General features: G+C 36.7%; 1 protein-coding gene across 1 annotated transcript in view; it reads left to right on the top strand.

Moving 5' to 3' along the window:
- The window catches only part of LOC110152630 (uncharacterized), a 57919-nt gene extending 46821 nt beyond the window's left edge, over positions 1–11098 (top strand). Inside the window, exons 7-8 of the mRNA XM_070476875.1 lie at positions 3697–3777; positions 3894–11098. The gene's annotated coding sequence lies outside the window, so the exon portion shown is untranslated. The remainder of the gene's footprint in view (positions 1–3696; positions 3778–3893) is intronic.
- The last annotated feature ends 931 nt before the right edge of the window (positions 11099–12029 follow it).

The following is a 12029-nucleotide window of genomic DNA, read 5'->3' as shown; positions in this document are numbered from 1 at the left end:
CCTGAAGTAACAAGGGGAACTATAATAGCATCATACATATCATATATGTAGAGAACTAACATTAGGGAAGGAGGGGGTAGGACTAACTGAGAAAGTAGCATTAACATATATACACTATCATGTGTAAAATAGGTAACTAGCGGGAAGTTGCTAAATAACACAGGGAGGCCAGCCTGGTGCTCTGTGATGACCTAGAGGGGTGAGATGTGAGAAGGGAGGGAGGGGATATATATAATTATGACTGATTCATATTATTGTACTACACAAACCACCACAACATTTTAAAGCAATTATCCACAAATTAAAAAATTTTTTAAAAAATTAAAATCACATGCAAAAGGAAAATTTCTAGAGAAGTAACTTCTTTTCTAATCTTGAGATTCCAACCAAAGCTATTTTTGACTGCAACACTAGCTCTACATACACAGAAATAAAAGAATAAGTGGAATTGTCAAGCAATAAGCTTTTTTTAAAAGTTGCAATCATATTAATACATAATCATGTGTCACTTCTTCCTTGTTGATGTTTTACTAAAGATATTTTATCATTCTTTCATTTAACAGATATATTGGAGTCCTCCTACTACATAAAAAGTAACAAAACTTTACTTAAACTTCTAAATTTAGTGTCAGGGACTTGTCATTTTAAGGGTGACTATATATGTTAATTTTTATTGTTGTGTAAGAAAGTGCCTTAAAGTAGTGGCTTAAAACAATAGATATTTGTTACCTGAAAATTTCTGTGAATCAGGAGTCTAAACACAGATTAGCTGTGTTCTCTAAAAACAAGGCTTTATTCAAGATGGAGTTATCATCTAAATATTCAACCAGGGAAGGATCCATTTGCACATTCACTTAATTTTGGTCACTGCGATAATTCATTTCCTGTGGTTGTAGGACTGAAGGCCTCATTTTCCTGCTGGCTGTCAGTTGGATGTCCTTGCAGGTTATTTGTTGCAAGCTTCTCTCAATTCCTAGAAACCACTCTCAATTTCTTACCACGTGAGCCTTCCAACATGACTGCTTGTTTCATCAAAGCCAGAAAGACCAAGAGAGACTCCTGCAAAATGGGAGCTGTGATCTTAACAAGCATAATCACATACATGCAATTATGCATATTTCTTCACCTTTGTTATATTCTATTGATTAATAGCAAGTCACACATCTCATCCATACTCAAGGAAAAGGAGTCCCACAAGGCCATGGACATCAAGAGGTAGAGGTAATAGGGGGCTTCCCAGGTGGTACCAGCGGTAAAGAATGTGCCTGCCTGCCAATGTAAGAGACACAGGTTCAATCCTTGGGTCAGAAAGATTTCATGAAGGAGGGCATGGCAGCCCACTCCAATACCAGACCCTTTGAGTCTGTCCGCCATACATAGCTTTACTATGTAAAGCTAACAATCTAGGTATGAGCAATTAATTTGCAAATAAATACATGAACAGAAATAAAAACAGTAGGGTGTAGTTCATATATTGTGCTCGTGGTCAGTTGTGTCCAACTCTTTGCAGGCCCATGAACGATAGCCCACCAGACTCTTCTGTCTATGGAATTTTCCAGGCAAGAATACTGGAATGGGTTGCCATTGCCTACTCCACGGGATCTTCCTGACCAAGGGATTCAACCTCTTGCATTTTCTTCATTGGCAAGTGGATTCTTTCCCACTAGTGTCACCTGGAAAGCCCATTTCAAATATTCTTGCCTGTAAATCAGGAAATTTGGTCTTGTTTGGCATTCAGTAGCCTGTTATACCTCTCTGAACTCATAAGGGATTGAATTCATGCATAAAAATGGAGGGACTTGGACTGGAATGATTGATAAAATCCTTTTCAGTTCTAGACTTCTACAAGGTCTGGAATATTTGGCAAACATAGTATTATTCAATGAACTTGATATTTACTTAGAAACTTCAGTCTTCCTAATGGCTTATATCAAAAAGGCCAAATCTATTGAGATTTCAATTTAATTTTAATGCATTTTTGAATGTCTACGCTAAACAGGTCATGGGAAGTAGTGAAATTAATGATTAAGAAGATAAGTTTAAGATTTAGATGCTTGAGTTCAAATCCTCGTTTCTTCCTCTCATCAACTGTGTGACATTGGGCAAAATATTTAATCTCTCCTCATTGATAACATGAAATGATAATACTACCTAGCTTATAAAATTGTTGCCTCACAAATAATTATTATTATACTTCATAAATATTATCTGTTATAGATTTTATTATAATTACAGTACAATGTGTCATTCATGTTAGGCGAGGAAAATAAATGCCAGGTGAATAATAAAGTTTGTCTGCCTTGAAGGAATGCACAGAAATGGTGCTTTGCTGAAATATTTTCTCTTCTAGGTAGAATTTTGCTGTTATTTAGTTGCTAAGTCCTGTCCAGCTCTTTGCAACCCTATGGACTGTGGCCTGCCAAGCTCCTCTGTCCAGGAGATTTCTCAGGCTGGAGGAAATTGGAATGGATTGCTATTTCCTTCTCCAAGGGGATCTTCCCGCCCCAGGGATTGAACCTGTGTTTCCTGCATTGGCAGGTGGATTCCTTACCACTGAGCCACCAGGAAGCCCTGGTAGAATATGTCATGATAAAAATATTTTATTTCCCTTGAGATTTATCAGAAAATAGTTAAAATTCTTGTTTAATATGATAAGTATGGTTATATTAATAATTGAGTAATATATGTTGGATTTTATTCAACCTTCTCAGAAAGAATTAGCTAGGCCAAGATTTTTTTTTTCGTATAAAAATACTATCTGCCTTATGAAATGTTCATTTTGATTCCATATATCCTGTTCTTTTGTGAGCAGGTTTCTAGGTACAGCACTTCATGGTTATTAATAAATGGGCCATACATAAATTATGCATTAAGAAAAAATGAAAGGCAAAAGCACTGAGCATCCCTTTTGCTAGTTAGGGGAAACAGTTTTACTGTCTGACATTGAAGACAAGACAGTCAGTGTAATTTATTAGAATTACAAGCAGCCAGATTCATACCCCACCTCATCTTTCAAACTCTCTTTTGTTCTCTACACAGAAAAATCACATGGAATGAGAAATAACCATGAAGGGATAGCTATTTTGATCTGCAGGAGAATCCTTAACTACACACATTTTCTGAAAGTATTTTTATCACCTGATCTTGGGTTTTCAGTCCTTGAACTTCTCCTATGACATAGGGACAAACTCAAAAGTCCAAAAACTGTAATTCAGATACTTAAAAACTCCAGTGAAATTGAACATCTTTGCTATCTCATGAACACATTATATGAAGCAAGGCAAATATTGATGTGTTTTATGGATGTGTGGATGCCTTTTGAGGGAATTGACTAATGAGGGATGGTTAAAAGGCAGATCTACTGATAAATCGCTCTTTATTTTTTTTTAAATTTTGGCCACATAGCACAGCCCGTTGAGTTCCTAGTTCCCCAAGCAGAAACTGGACTGGACCAAGGACTGAACTCATGCCCTCTGCAGTGAAAGTGCATAGTCCTAACCCCTGGACCATCAGGGAATTCCCTTTGTTTTAACTATAAGGAGAGAAAAGGAGATATCAGAGTTGAGAAGAGAAATCCTAGCAAATAGCTGCATTCTCAGTTGGTAAAAATCATACCAAGTCTTTTTGCATATGATCCACAATCTGAAATTGTCTTTTTTCTTTGTTTATTTTCTTCTGTTTTATCTCCCTATTTAGAATATTGGATCCATGATGGTTAGGATCTGGTATGTTCCTTTCATCACTTGAATCCATTTCCTACAACTGTGTAAGGCCATGGTAGGTACTCAGTAAAAACTTGCTCAATGAATGCATGAGGAATCGATATTTGGATTCTAGTTTTCCGTGCAACAAAGTACTTGAGAGGCCTTACGATTATCATTTACCTCTTTCAGGATCAATTTCTTTACCTTTAAAATGATGGAGTAGACTGGATGGCTAATGTTTCTTGCAGCACTAATGGTCACTGATGGCATGCGTGTTTCAAGGGTTTGCATGAAAACAAAGCAATATTTTTACAGGAAACTTTGCTTATGTAACAGATTGCATTTGACAGATCTTTTTTTTTTATTCTGAAACTTTAATCCAAGATGAAATTATTTATGTGTTAGTTATATGTGCTTTCATTAATGTCTGCCTTTTATTCCTGATTAAACAAGGTTATTTTGGTTTGAAAAATCCATTTTTTGTCATTTAGATACCCAAATAGGATTTAAAAAAAAAAAAAAAAGATTCTTACAGCTTACAGTGAGGATTCTCTTAAAAACTTTTTAATGTTTTAAATGGTGAATTTCTAGAAAATTCTGGAAATACAGATAGATCTATTTGAGGAGAAAAGAGAGAGCTGAGAGATATCTAGTTGTTTCCAGATTTTATAATGCTATGAGCATCTTGAATAAGTGGACATTAAGAAATCTTCGTCTGTTTTTTATTTTGTATGGTAAATATAAATTTAATATCATACTAAAGTCTTTTGAGTGGGTTTGCTAGCTGATCATAACTTCACCACATTGTCAGGAGATTGAATCCATAATTGTGGAAAGATATTGCTTGTAAAGAACATTTAGTTTCCTTTTGCTTTTCATGAGGATGCTTTTTAATTGTCTATGTGTTTCTTTTTCATCAGTACCTAAGTGTGTTAAATAATTTAATAAGAATAATATGTAAAATTCCAAATACATTTCATTTCAAATATAAACTTAACATGTAGTAATACAAAGGTACTTAATTTCACATTTATTAAACTGAAATTACTTTAAAAATTTTGATTTTGCTATTGTAATGTGAAAATGTGAAAGGAATGTGAAAAATGAATAAGTGCTAGGGGATAAATAATCCTACAGTATTCATGTTCAAAGAATACTATTATATTCCTGTCTGAAAGCTATGTTCTTTATTTAGATATATTTACTTGCTAATTGAAACTCAAATGCTATTATTGAAGCATTGTTTGCAGATTTCTAACTTCTGGCTTAATGCAGAGAAAATGTGGTCTTATAAAACTTGGAAAACATTTATGTTAATCATTTTTATTGGCATGTCCTCCCTCTAGACCATTAGAAAGTAAAGGTAGTCAAAACTGAAGTTCTGAAGAGGAAAAATGAAACTGGTAAACTCTCCTGACGTCTCACTTCCTAAGAATTTCAGCATACAATTTGCCCATACAAGTTCCATTAAAGTTAATGGGAGTCGTGTGACTAATTCTCTCTGTAGGGTACTTAAAATGTACCCTGCAGTATTAAAAAGTCTGAACCTAATTTTTACTTTCTCTTAACCTTGATCATGTTACACCAAAGATAGATATTTTCATTATCACACACACACATATATAGTAATCTTTGTATAAAGATTTGAAAATAATCTGTTTGGGGGAGAGGCTGAATTTATGTGGGTCAGAGCCGAATTTTAATTAGTATTGCAAATATGAGTACTGGTTTCATTATAATGATAAAACAAGCATAAGTATCTGTAATTTACCCTCTAGCAATACAAATGAGAACTTAAACCTCAATGAATTCAATAAATGAAACATTTTCAGAACACTTACTTAAAATCAGGTCTACTTTTTAATCAGTCATGTTTTAAGTGAATGCTTATTAATAGAGCATTAATAAAACATGCTTATGGAATGAGATTTCAAGAAAGCGGTGAAATGAATAAAAGACAAAGAAAGTGAAAAGAGCTAATGGAAAATTTTTAACTTTAAAAAAACAACTTAGTTTTAGTTACATATTTATTTCAAATTAAACAGTAGATTTTAAATCTTTTTCTACAGTTATATATAAAGAAAAAACACTACAGATAATATTGCCTGTGAATTCATGACCCTTTTACACTGCCCAAGTTCCCTCTGCTTTGACATTCAAACTAAAATATTAATCTCATTTTTTTCCTTTAAATAATTTCTGCCTGACTTCTATCACTACCTAGGGGGATGAAGCTATAAGGTTTTATTTTTAAAGAATGCAAAAAGGAAAGGAAAACTCTGTGTGTGAATAAATACCTCACCATCCATTTTTCACTGAAACCAGCAGCTATGCTGCAAAAAAGAGACATACACAAAATATTTCCTAAGCACAAAGGACACTAGGAAATGGCAGGTAAAATTACAGAACAATAAATACAGAACACTCTCCAAGGGTCCAGAATTTGGTTTGGATAACCTTCGGGAAGTCAGAATTCTTACCCAACATCAACATAAACTGCAATTAGGCTGGATCATTTCATGTTATATATTTATTTTCTTTTCTGGATTTTTATTTCAATATTCTCTGTGTCTAAATTCCAGTAGAATCACATGAGTATGGGTGGGGCTGAGGAGATAGTCATTATTCATGTCAATTCACAGTTTCCAATTTATCAAACTTGATGTCAGATATTTAGGTATTGAATTTGGTCATATTTCTAGAGCACCTCCGGCTCAAGATCCCATTACTCAGAATTCCCTTTGAAGCTTGAAGCCTTTTCACTTTTTGCTGCAACTTGCTTTCTTGATCTGTAGGCTTACCACTGAAAAGCTGTAAGCATCCAAATCATGAGGAGCTCTTTGGACCCACTGGGTTCCGGTTTTCCAGGCTGATGTGTGGCATTGACCCCAAAGTGGCAAGAGGAAGAAGACTCTGCTTAACCTTCATTGCTCAGAGCTCAGTCGTGCTCTTTTGGGGCCATGGACTGTAGCCTGCCAGGCTCCTCAATTCTCCAGGCAAGAACACTGGAGTGGGTTACCATTTCCCATTCTGTTAACCTTCATGCTTACAAGTTTATTTTTTGAAAGACTTTGAAAAACTTTAATGCAGCTCCTTGGGAGTGTGCCAGGTGGCGCTAGTGGTGAAGAACCCACCTGTAGTGCAGGAGACGTAAGAGATGTGGGTTCAATCCCTGGGTTGGGAAGATCCTCTGGAGAAGGGCATGGCAACCCACTCCAGTATTCTTGCTTGGAGAATCCCATGGACAGAGGAGCCTGGTGGCTACAGTCCATAGGTCGCAAAAAGTCAGACATGAATAAAGCAGCTTAGCATCCGTGCATGCCTTCTAGTCTGGACTATAGAGTAATTAACCAAGCCACATGGCTTTCATAAGTTTAGCACAATTCTAACCTGAATTGTTCTGATCCTTGGGCTATCTTGAGAAGGCATCACTCTGCCTTCCCTTTGAAAGATATAATAGGGTGTTCTTGGATTATTAATAATTTTCCCACACAAATACTTGATTTTTTAATTTTGAAAAGAATGAAAATCATATTTAAGATTTTGCAATGCCCTTTGAGATATTAGAAATACCCTAGCATTTCTAGGGTATTTCTGGGATGATTCATTACTACTTAAAAAAAAAAAAACTGCTATTGGTATACTTTGTGACTTTATAAGAAAAAGAGCAAGAGGAGTTGGCAAAGACTGCAGCTCAGATGCTGAGTTAAGTACAAGGTACCAAGAATATGTGGAGAAGGAAATGGCAACCCACTCCAGCATTCTTGCCTGGGAAATCCCATGGACAGAGGAGCCTGATGGTCTGCAGTCCAGTGGAGATGCAAAGAGTCAGACATGACTGAGTGACTAAACAACAGCCAAGAATATGCAGCAGACTGAAATGTTACAGCAAACAGCATGTGTGTTGGTGTTTAGCAGAAGGACAAATTCTCTCTCCTGAGGAAGAACAGTGTGTCTACTGTAGAGTCTGGCACTGATACTCTTCCTTTCATCACTTGAAATCTGTGACTCCACTTCTGTTTCTCACTTTGATACACATCCACACAAACCCATCGTGATTCATGATTATCTGGCCCTTCCTTCATTTGTATCATGCTGGAAAAGTGCTCTTTTGTTTCTCCCGAAGCACTCCAATTATACTAAAGTTATTTTAAGAGCCTGTCTTTTTCCTTAAAATATAAGTACCCTAAGGATGGGGACCACATTTTGCCAAATGATTACAGTCTGTCTGACAATGGCTGCTCAAATTTTACTAAGTGGAAGAGCATGGGATACACGCTTTCAAAAATTCTCGGTCTTTCTATCTATAATTGCTACATATTGAATTTTTTTAAAAAAAACTTATTTTGTATTGGGGTATAGCTGATTAACAATATTATGGTAGTTTCAGGTGAACAGGGAAGGAATTCAGCCATGTATATGCATTTATCCGTTTTCCCCCAAACTCTCCTCCCATCCAGTCTGCCACATGACATTGGGCAGAGTTCCATGTGCTACACAGTAGGTCTTTGTTGGTTATCCATTAAAATATAGCAGTTACGCATTGAATTTTTAAAAAGAGATACCTAATTTAGATGACAAAGCCTCTATCAAGCCTATTTCTTTCACTTTCGCTCTTTCTGCCCCAATTTGCTCTTCCATCATTTTGCACTAGGCTTAAAGGTGAGGTTCCTTTTATGCCCCTGTTACATGGAAAGGTGCTCTGCTAAAGCCTTCTGCACAGTTTGTCCTATGAGATGCCAGCTGATGGTGATCAGGACTGGATTCCCCTGCCTTTGATGCATGGTCCAAATATGTTATGGGAGTGGAAGCCAGAGACCCTGGCACAAAGGACTGCCTTTACAGCCTTCCCTGTGGCAGGACGGCTAGGTCTGCATCACCATGTGTTATGTGATGATTCACTTCACCCCAATTTGCCCTTTGGGAACTGCTGTGAAAACTTCTTTTGTACAGTAAATCATGACAGCATTTGGCCTTCATTTGGGGGTGAATGCATGGTTTATATATTAAAGCCATTTCTTTTTTCCCTTTAGAAATACCATGTGGCATCAATTTGTTTGTAAGCACAAATCAAATGGCAGTTTGGGATCCTCCAGATGATGTAGAATATGCTGTTCTAAGTTTTTAAAGGTTATCAGAGCAACAAAAATCTAACCTAACTGAGAAAAATTAAGAGACGACTTGCATCCCCAAGAATACCTTCCTGTAACCACAGAGTTCCTCAGATGCTTGGAGAAAATCTGCTCTGAAACTTTAAAATTAGGGCAATAATAATATAAGTCACAAATTAATATCCTATTTAAAAATATGTACATTTTCCGTGTGTGTGTATGTGTCTGTCTGCAGGACTGAAGTCTAATTTTTCAATCTAACAAAGGTATATTTTGATTGATTGATTGATTTGACTGCAGTGGGTCTTAGTTATGGCACATGAGATCTTTGCTGTGTCATGAGGGATTTTTTTGTTGGGGCACACAGATTCTCTGGGCACACGGACTCAGTGATTATGGAGCACAGGACTTAGTTGCGTCATGGCATGTGGGATCTTAGCTCCCCAACCAGGGATCGAACCCATGTCCCTGCATTGTAAGGTGGATTCTTAACCACTGTATCTCCAGGAAAGTTCCTAGACTACTGTACTGATCTTCAACCACAGGTGAGATTAGGGTATAAAACAAGACACAATGTCATTATTGTAACTTCAACTTTTCAGATATGTCAGAAATGGACAAATATGGTGATTCTCTGAGTAACAGCTCACTGATCTGCCTCCAGTCCCCGAGGGAATATCCCAGGCTCTGCACTATGGGTTTCGAAATCCATCCATCCAGCCCTACTTGTGGCGCTTGTAGTTAGTCTGTGGCCTGAAGCTTAACTTGCCCAGCAGTTCTATTTCCCAAAATAGGCTCAGGAAGTTTGTGACCATGTTTGGTTTGTTCCAAAGGGGCTGCCATATATTTAATGAGGTTGTGAACATACACTAAGATTTGTATATGGCTCATCAAATAAAATACATCTTCCACCCTCTTTTTACTTCAGTACGTGGTTTGGAGTGGGCTGTTTTACAAGCACATATGTTTGTCATATGACTTTACTTGGGGACAAACATCACTCGTTACATTTAGGATTCAGTTTCTGAGTAGCTGAACACTCTGTCTCCTTCCTCTCTATTGAAGGAAAGAAATGTTAAGCTGGATAGTCCTTTTCTCTTACTCTTTACATTTCTTTGGATGCAGAGGTGTTTTATTTAATTCAAATATGCCCTCTTTGCATGGTAGGGGAAGAAAAAAAACCCTGTGGCTTAAAGTCCCTTTTCACCCAGAAAGGCGTGTAATAAACGTCTTCCTGTGTGCAAGTGGGAATAGGGAATCTCTTATCAATTACATGCATTGATGAGAGCAATGTGTTTCCCTGGTTTGTGTGCCAGACTAGGAGCTCGAGACCTTGATCTCCCTCAGCTGCTCAACCTCTCCAGGACATTAGGCAAATCGTTTACCTTCTAGGTCACTGGCTTCTTGTATTTTTCTACAAAATATCTGTCCCTCGCATAATAAAAGGAAGGATTGTGACTAATATTGATAATGGCTAAAAATGCATTTTGCTGTTTCTGAGTCTCTATGATAACATATAGAGTAACAGAGGTGGTCCTGTACTAAATGAACCTTGACAAGTGGATAAATGACTCACCCAGCATCTTCCGGTTTACTATATAATGTAATAAACCACATTCTGTGAATAAGCCAAATAGATAAAACATCCTTCATTTGATGATTCAGACCCAGTCCAATAAAGCAGAATATTTCACAGAGTTTATTTCCTGTAATTGCAGGAGGTAAAATTGATTTCCCCATTTTCCCCCTCACTTTTTTTTTTTCTCTCCCAGTGTTTGCTACAGTTACTGATTGTGAAAGGAGACTTGAAATAGAATTTGTAAAAAATGAAATTTAAAACTTCACAAGTCTGATGATGCTTCCTTTGGGGAAAAAATGTAGAGTTGCTAGTCTGTATGAAATTGTGATGGGGACTCTCCTTTACAAGTTTACAAGAAAAGGGGAAATGTGTGAAAAGGAGATTGTACAATCCTGTCTTGAAGCAGAAGACTCATCTGGAAGCTCCTGGCATTTCTCAGTAAAATTCAAATGATATTGACAAGTTAATGTGGTCTCTTTGGCTTTTCCTTGGTCTGGGTCAAGAATTCAGCCAGTGCAGCCACTGCGTCCAGGGGGTGGGGCTGAGGATTTGGCTGGTGTTGCTGGCGAGTGGGCAGGTAATTTACAGGAGCAAGGAAGTTGTGCTGAGAACAATGAGAGCCAAGTATTATTCTTGATGCTTTTTTTGTAAAATTGTATGTATTTCAAAATGAAAAGTAAAATAAAAGTTAATGTGATTAAGTATCTTAGTTTTACCAGAACAGCTTACCTTGCATTTATCTCATGTAGAACATTATATATATGTGTGTGTGTGTCTATACATATATGTGTATGTGCCTACTATGTCACTTCAGTCTTGTCTGACTCTTTTTTGACTGCATGGACTGTAGGCTGCCAGGCTCCTCTGTCCATAGGATTTTCCCAAGCAAGAATACTGGAGCAGGTTGCCATTTCCTCCTCCAGGGGATCTTCCTAACCCAGGGATCGAAACTGCATCTCCTGTGTTTCCTGCATTTGAGGCAGATTCTTCACCACTGAACCACCGGGGAGCCTATGTATGTAGGCTATATATATACACACACATGTCTGTACATATATATACTCTGTATTTCCTTTATGTATTTTAGATGTGCAAACGTTCATGAGTATATTCTTATTGTTCCAATTACTCTAAGATTCTGATACATTTCAGAACAAAAGAAAATACAAAGCACTTCAGCAAGACAATAAAAAAGAAAACTTTTGGATGTGTAAAAGATTTATTTCAAGTCTTAATAATTATATTTGATTGACATGAACTCTCAAGATGGATCTGAGTACTAAATTAGGATTAAGTGAAAAAAATATATTTAAGCTTGTTCTGATTTTTGAAATATCACTCAATTAAACCTTTCTCTAATAAATATGCATTACATTCATCTGCCTAAGAAAACATCTGATTTGTTTCCTGGCTATTAATGAATGCTTTATGTGACTATTTGCTCTTCTATGAAATAAAAATAGGCATTTCCCCAGCAACCCCACCTGTAGATGTTGATATTTTTCTTTTGTTTTCCTGACTGAGGGTTTAATGCACACTCTATTTTTCTCTTTTAAGTGATTAGAAACAGATTTTGGAAACTTTGTAGGGAATATATTTTGGTTCACATTTTCCCCTCAAATTAATTTCATCTAC

The sequence above is a fragment of the Odocoileus virginianus genome, chromosome 15 (assembly GCF_023699985.2).
Source record: "Odocoileus virginianus isolate 20LAN1187 ecotype Illinois chromosome 15, Ovbor_1.2, whole genome shotgun sequence".
NCBI classification, from domain to species: Eukaryota; Metazoa; Chordata; class Mammalia; order Artiodactyla; family Cervidae; genus Odocoileus; species Odocoileus virginianus.
This window is presented reverse-complemented; position numbering and strand designations above follow the sequence as displayed.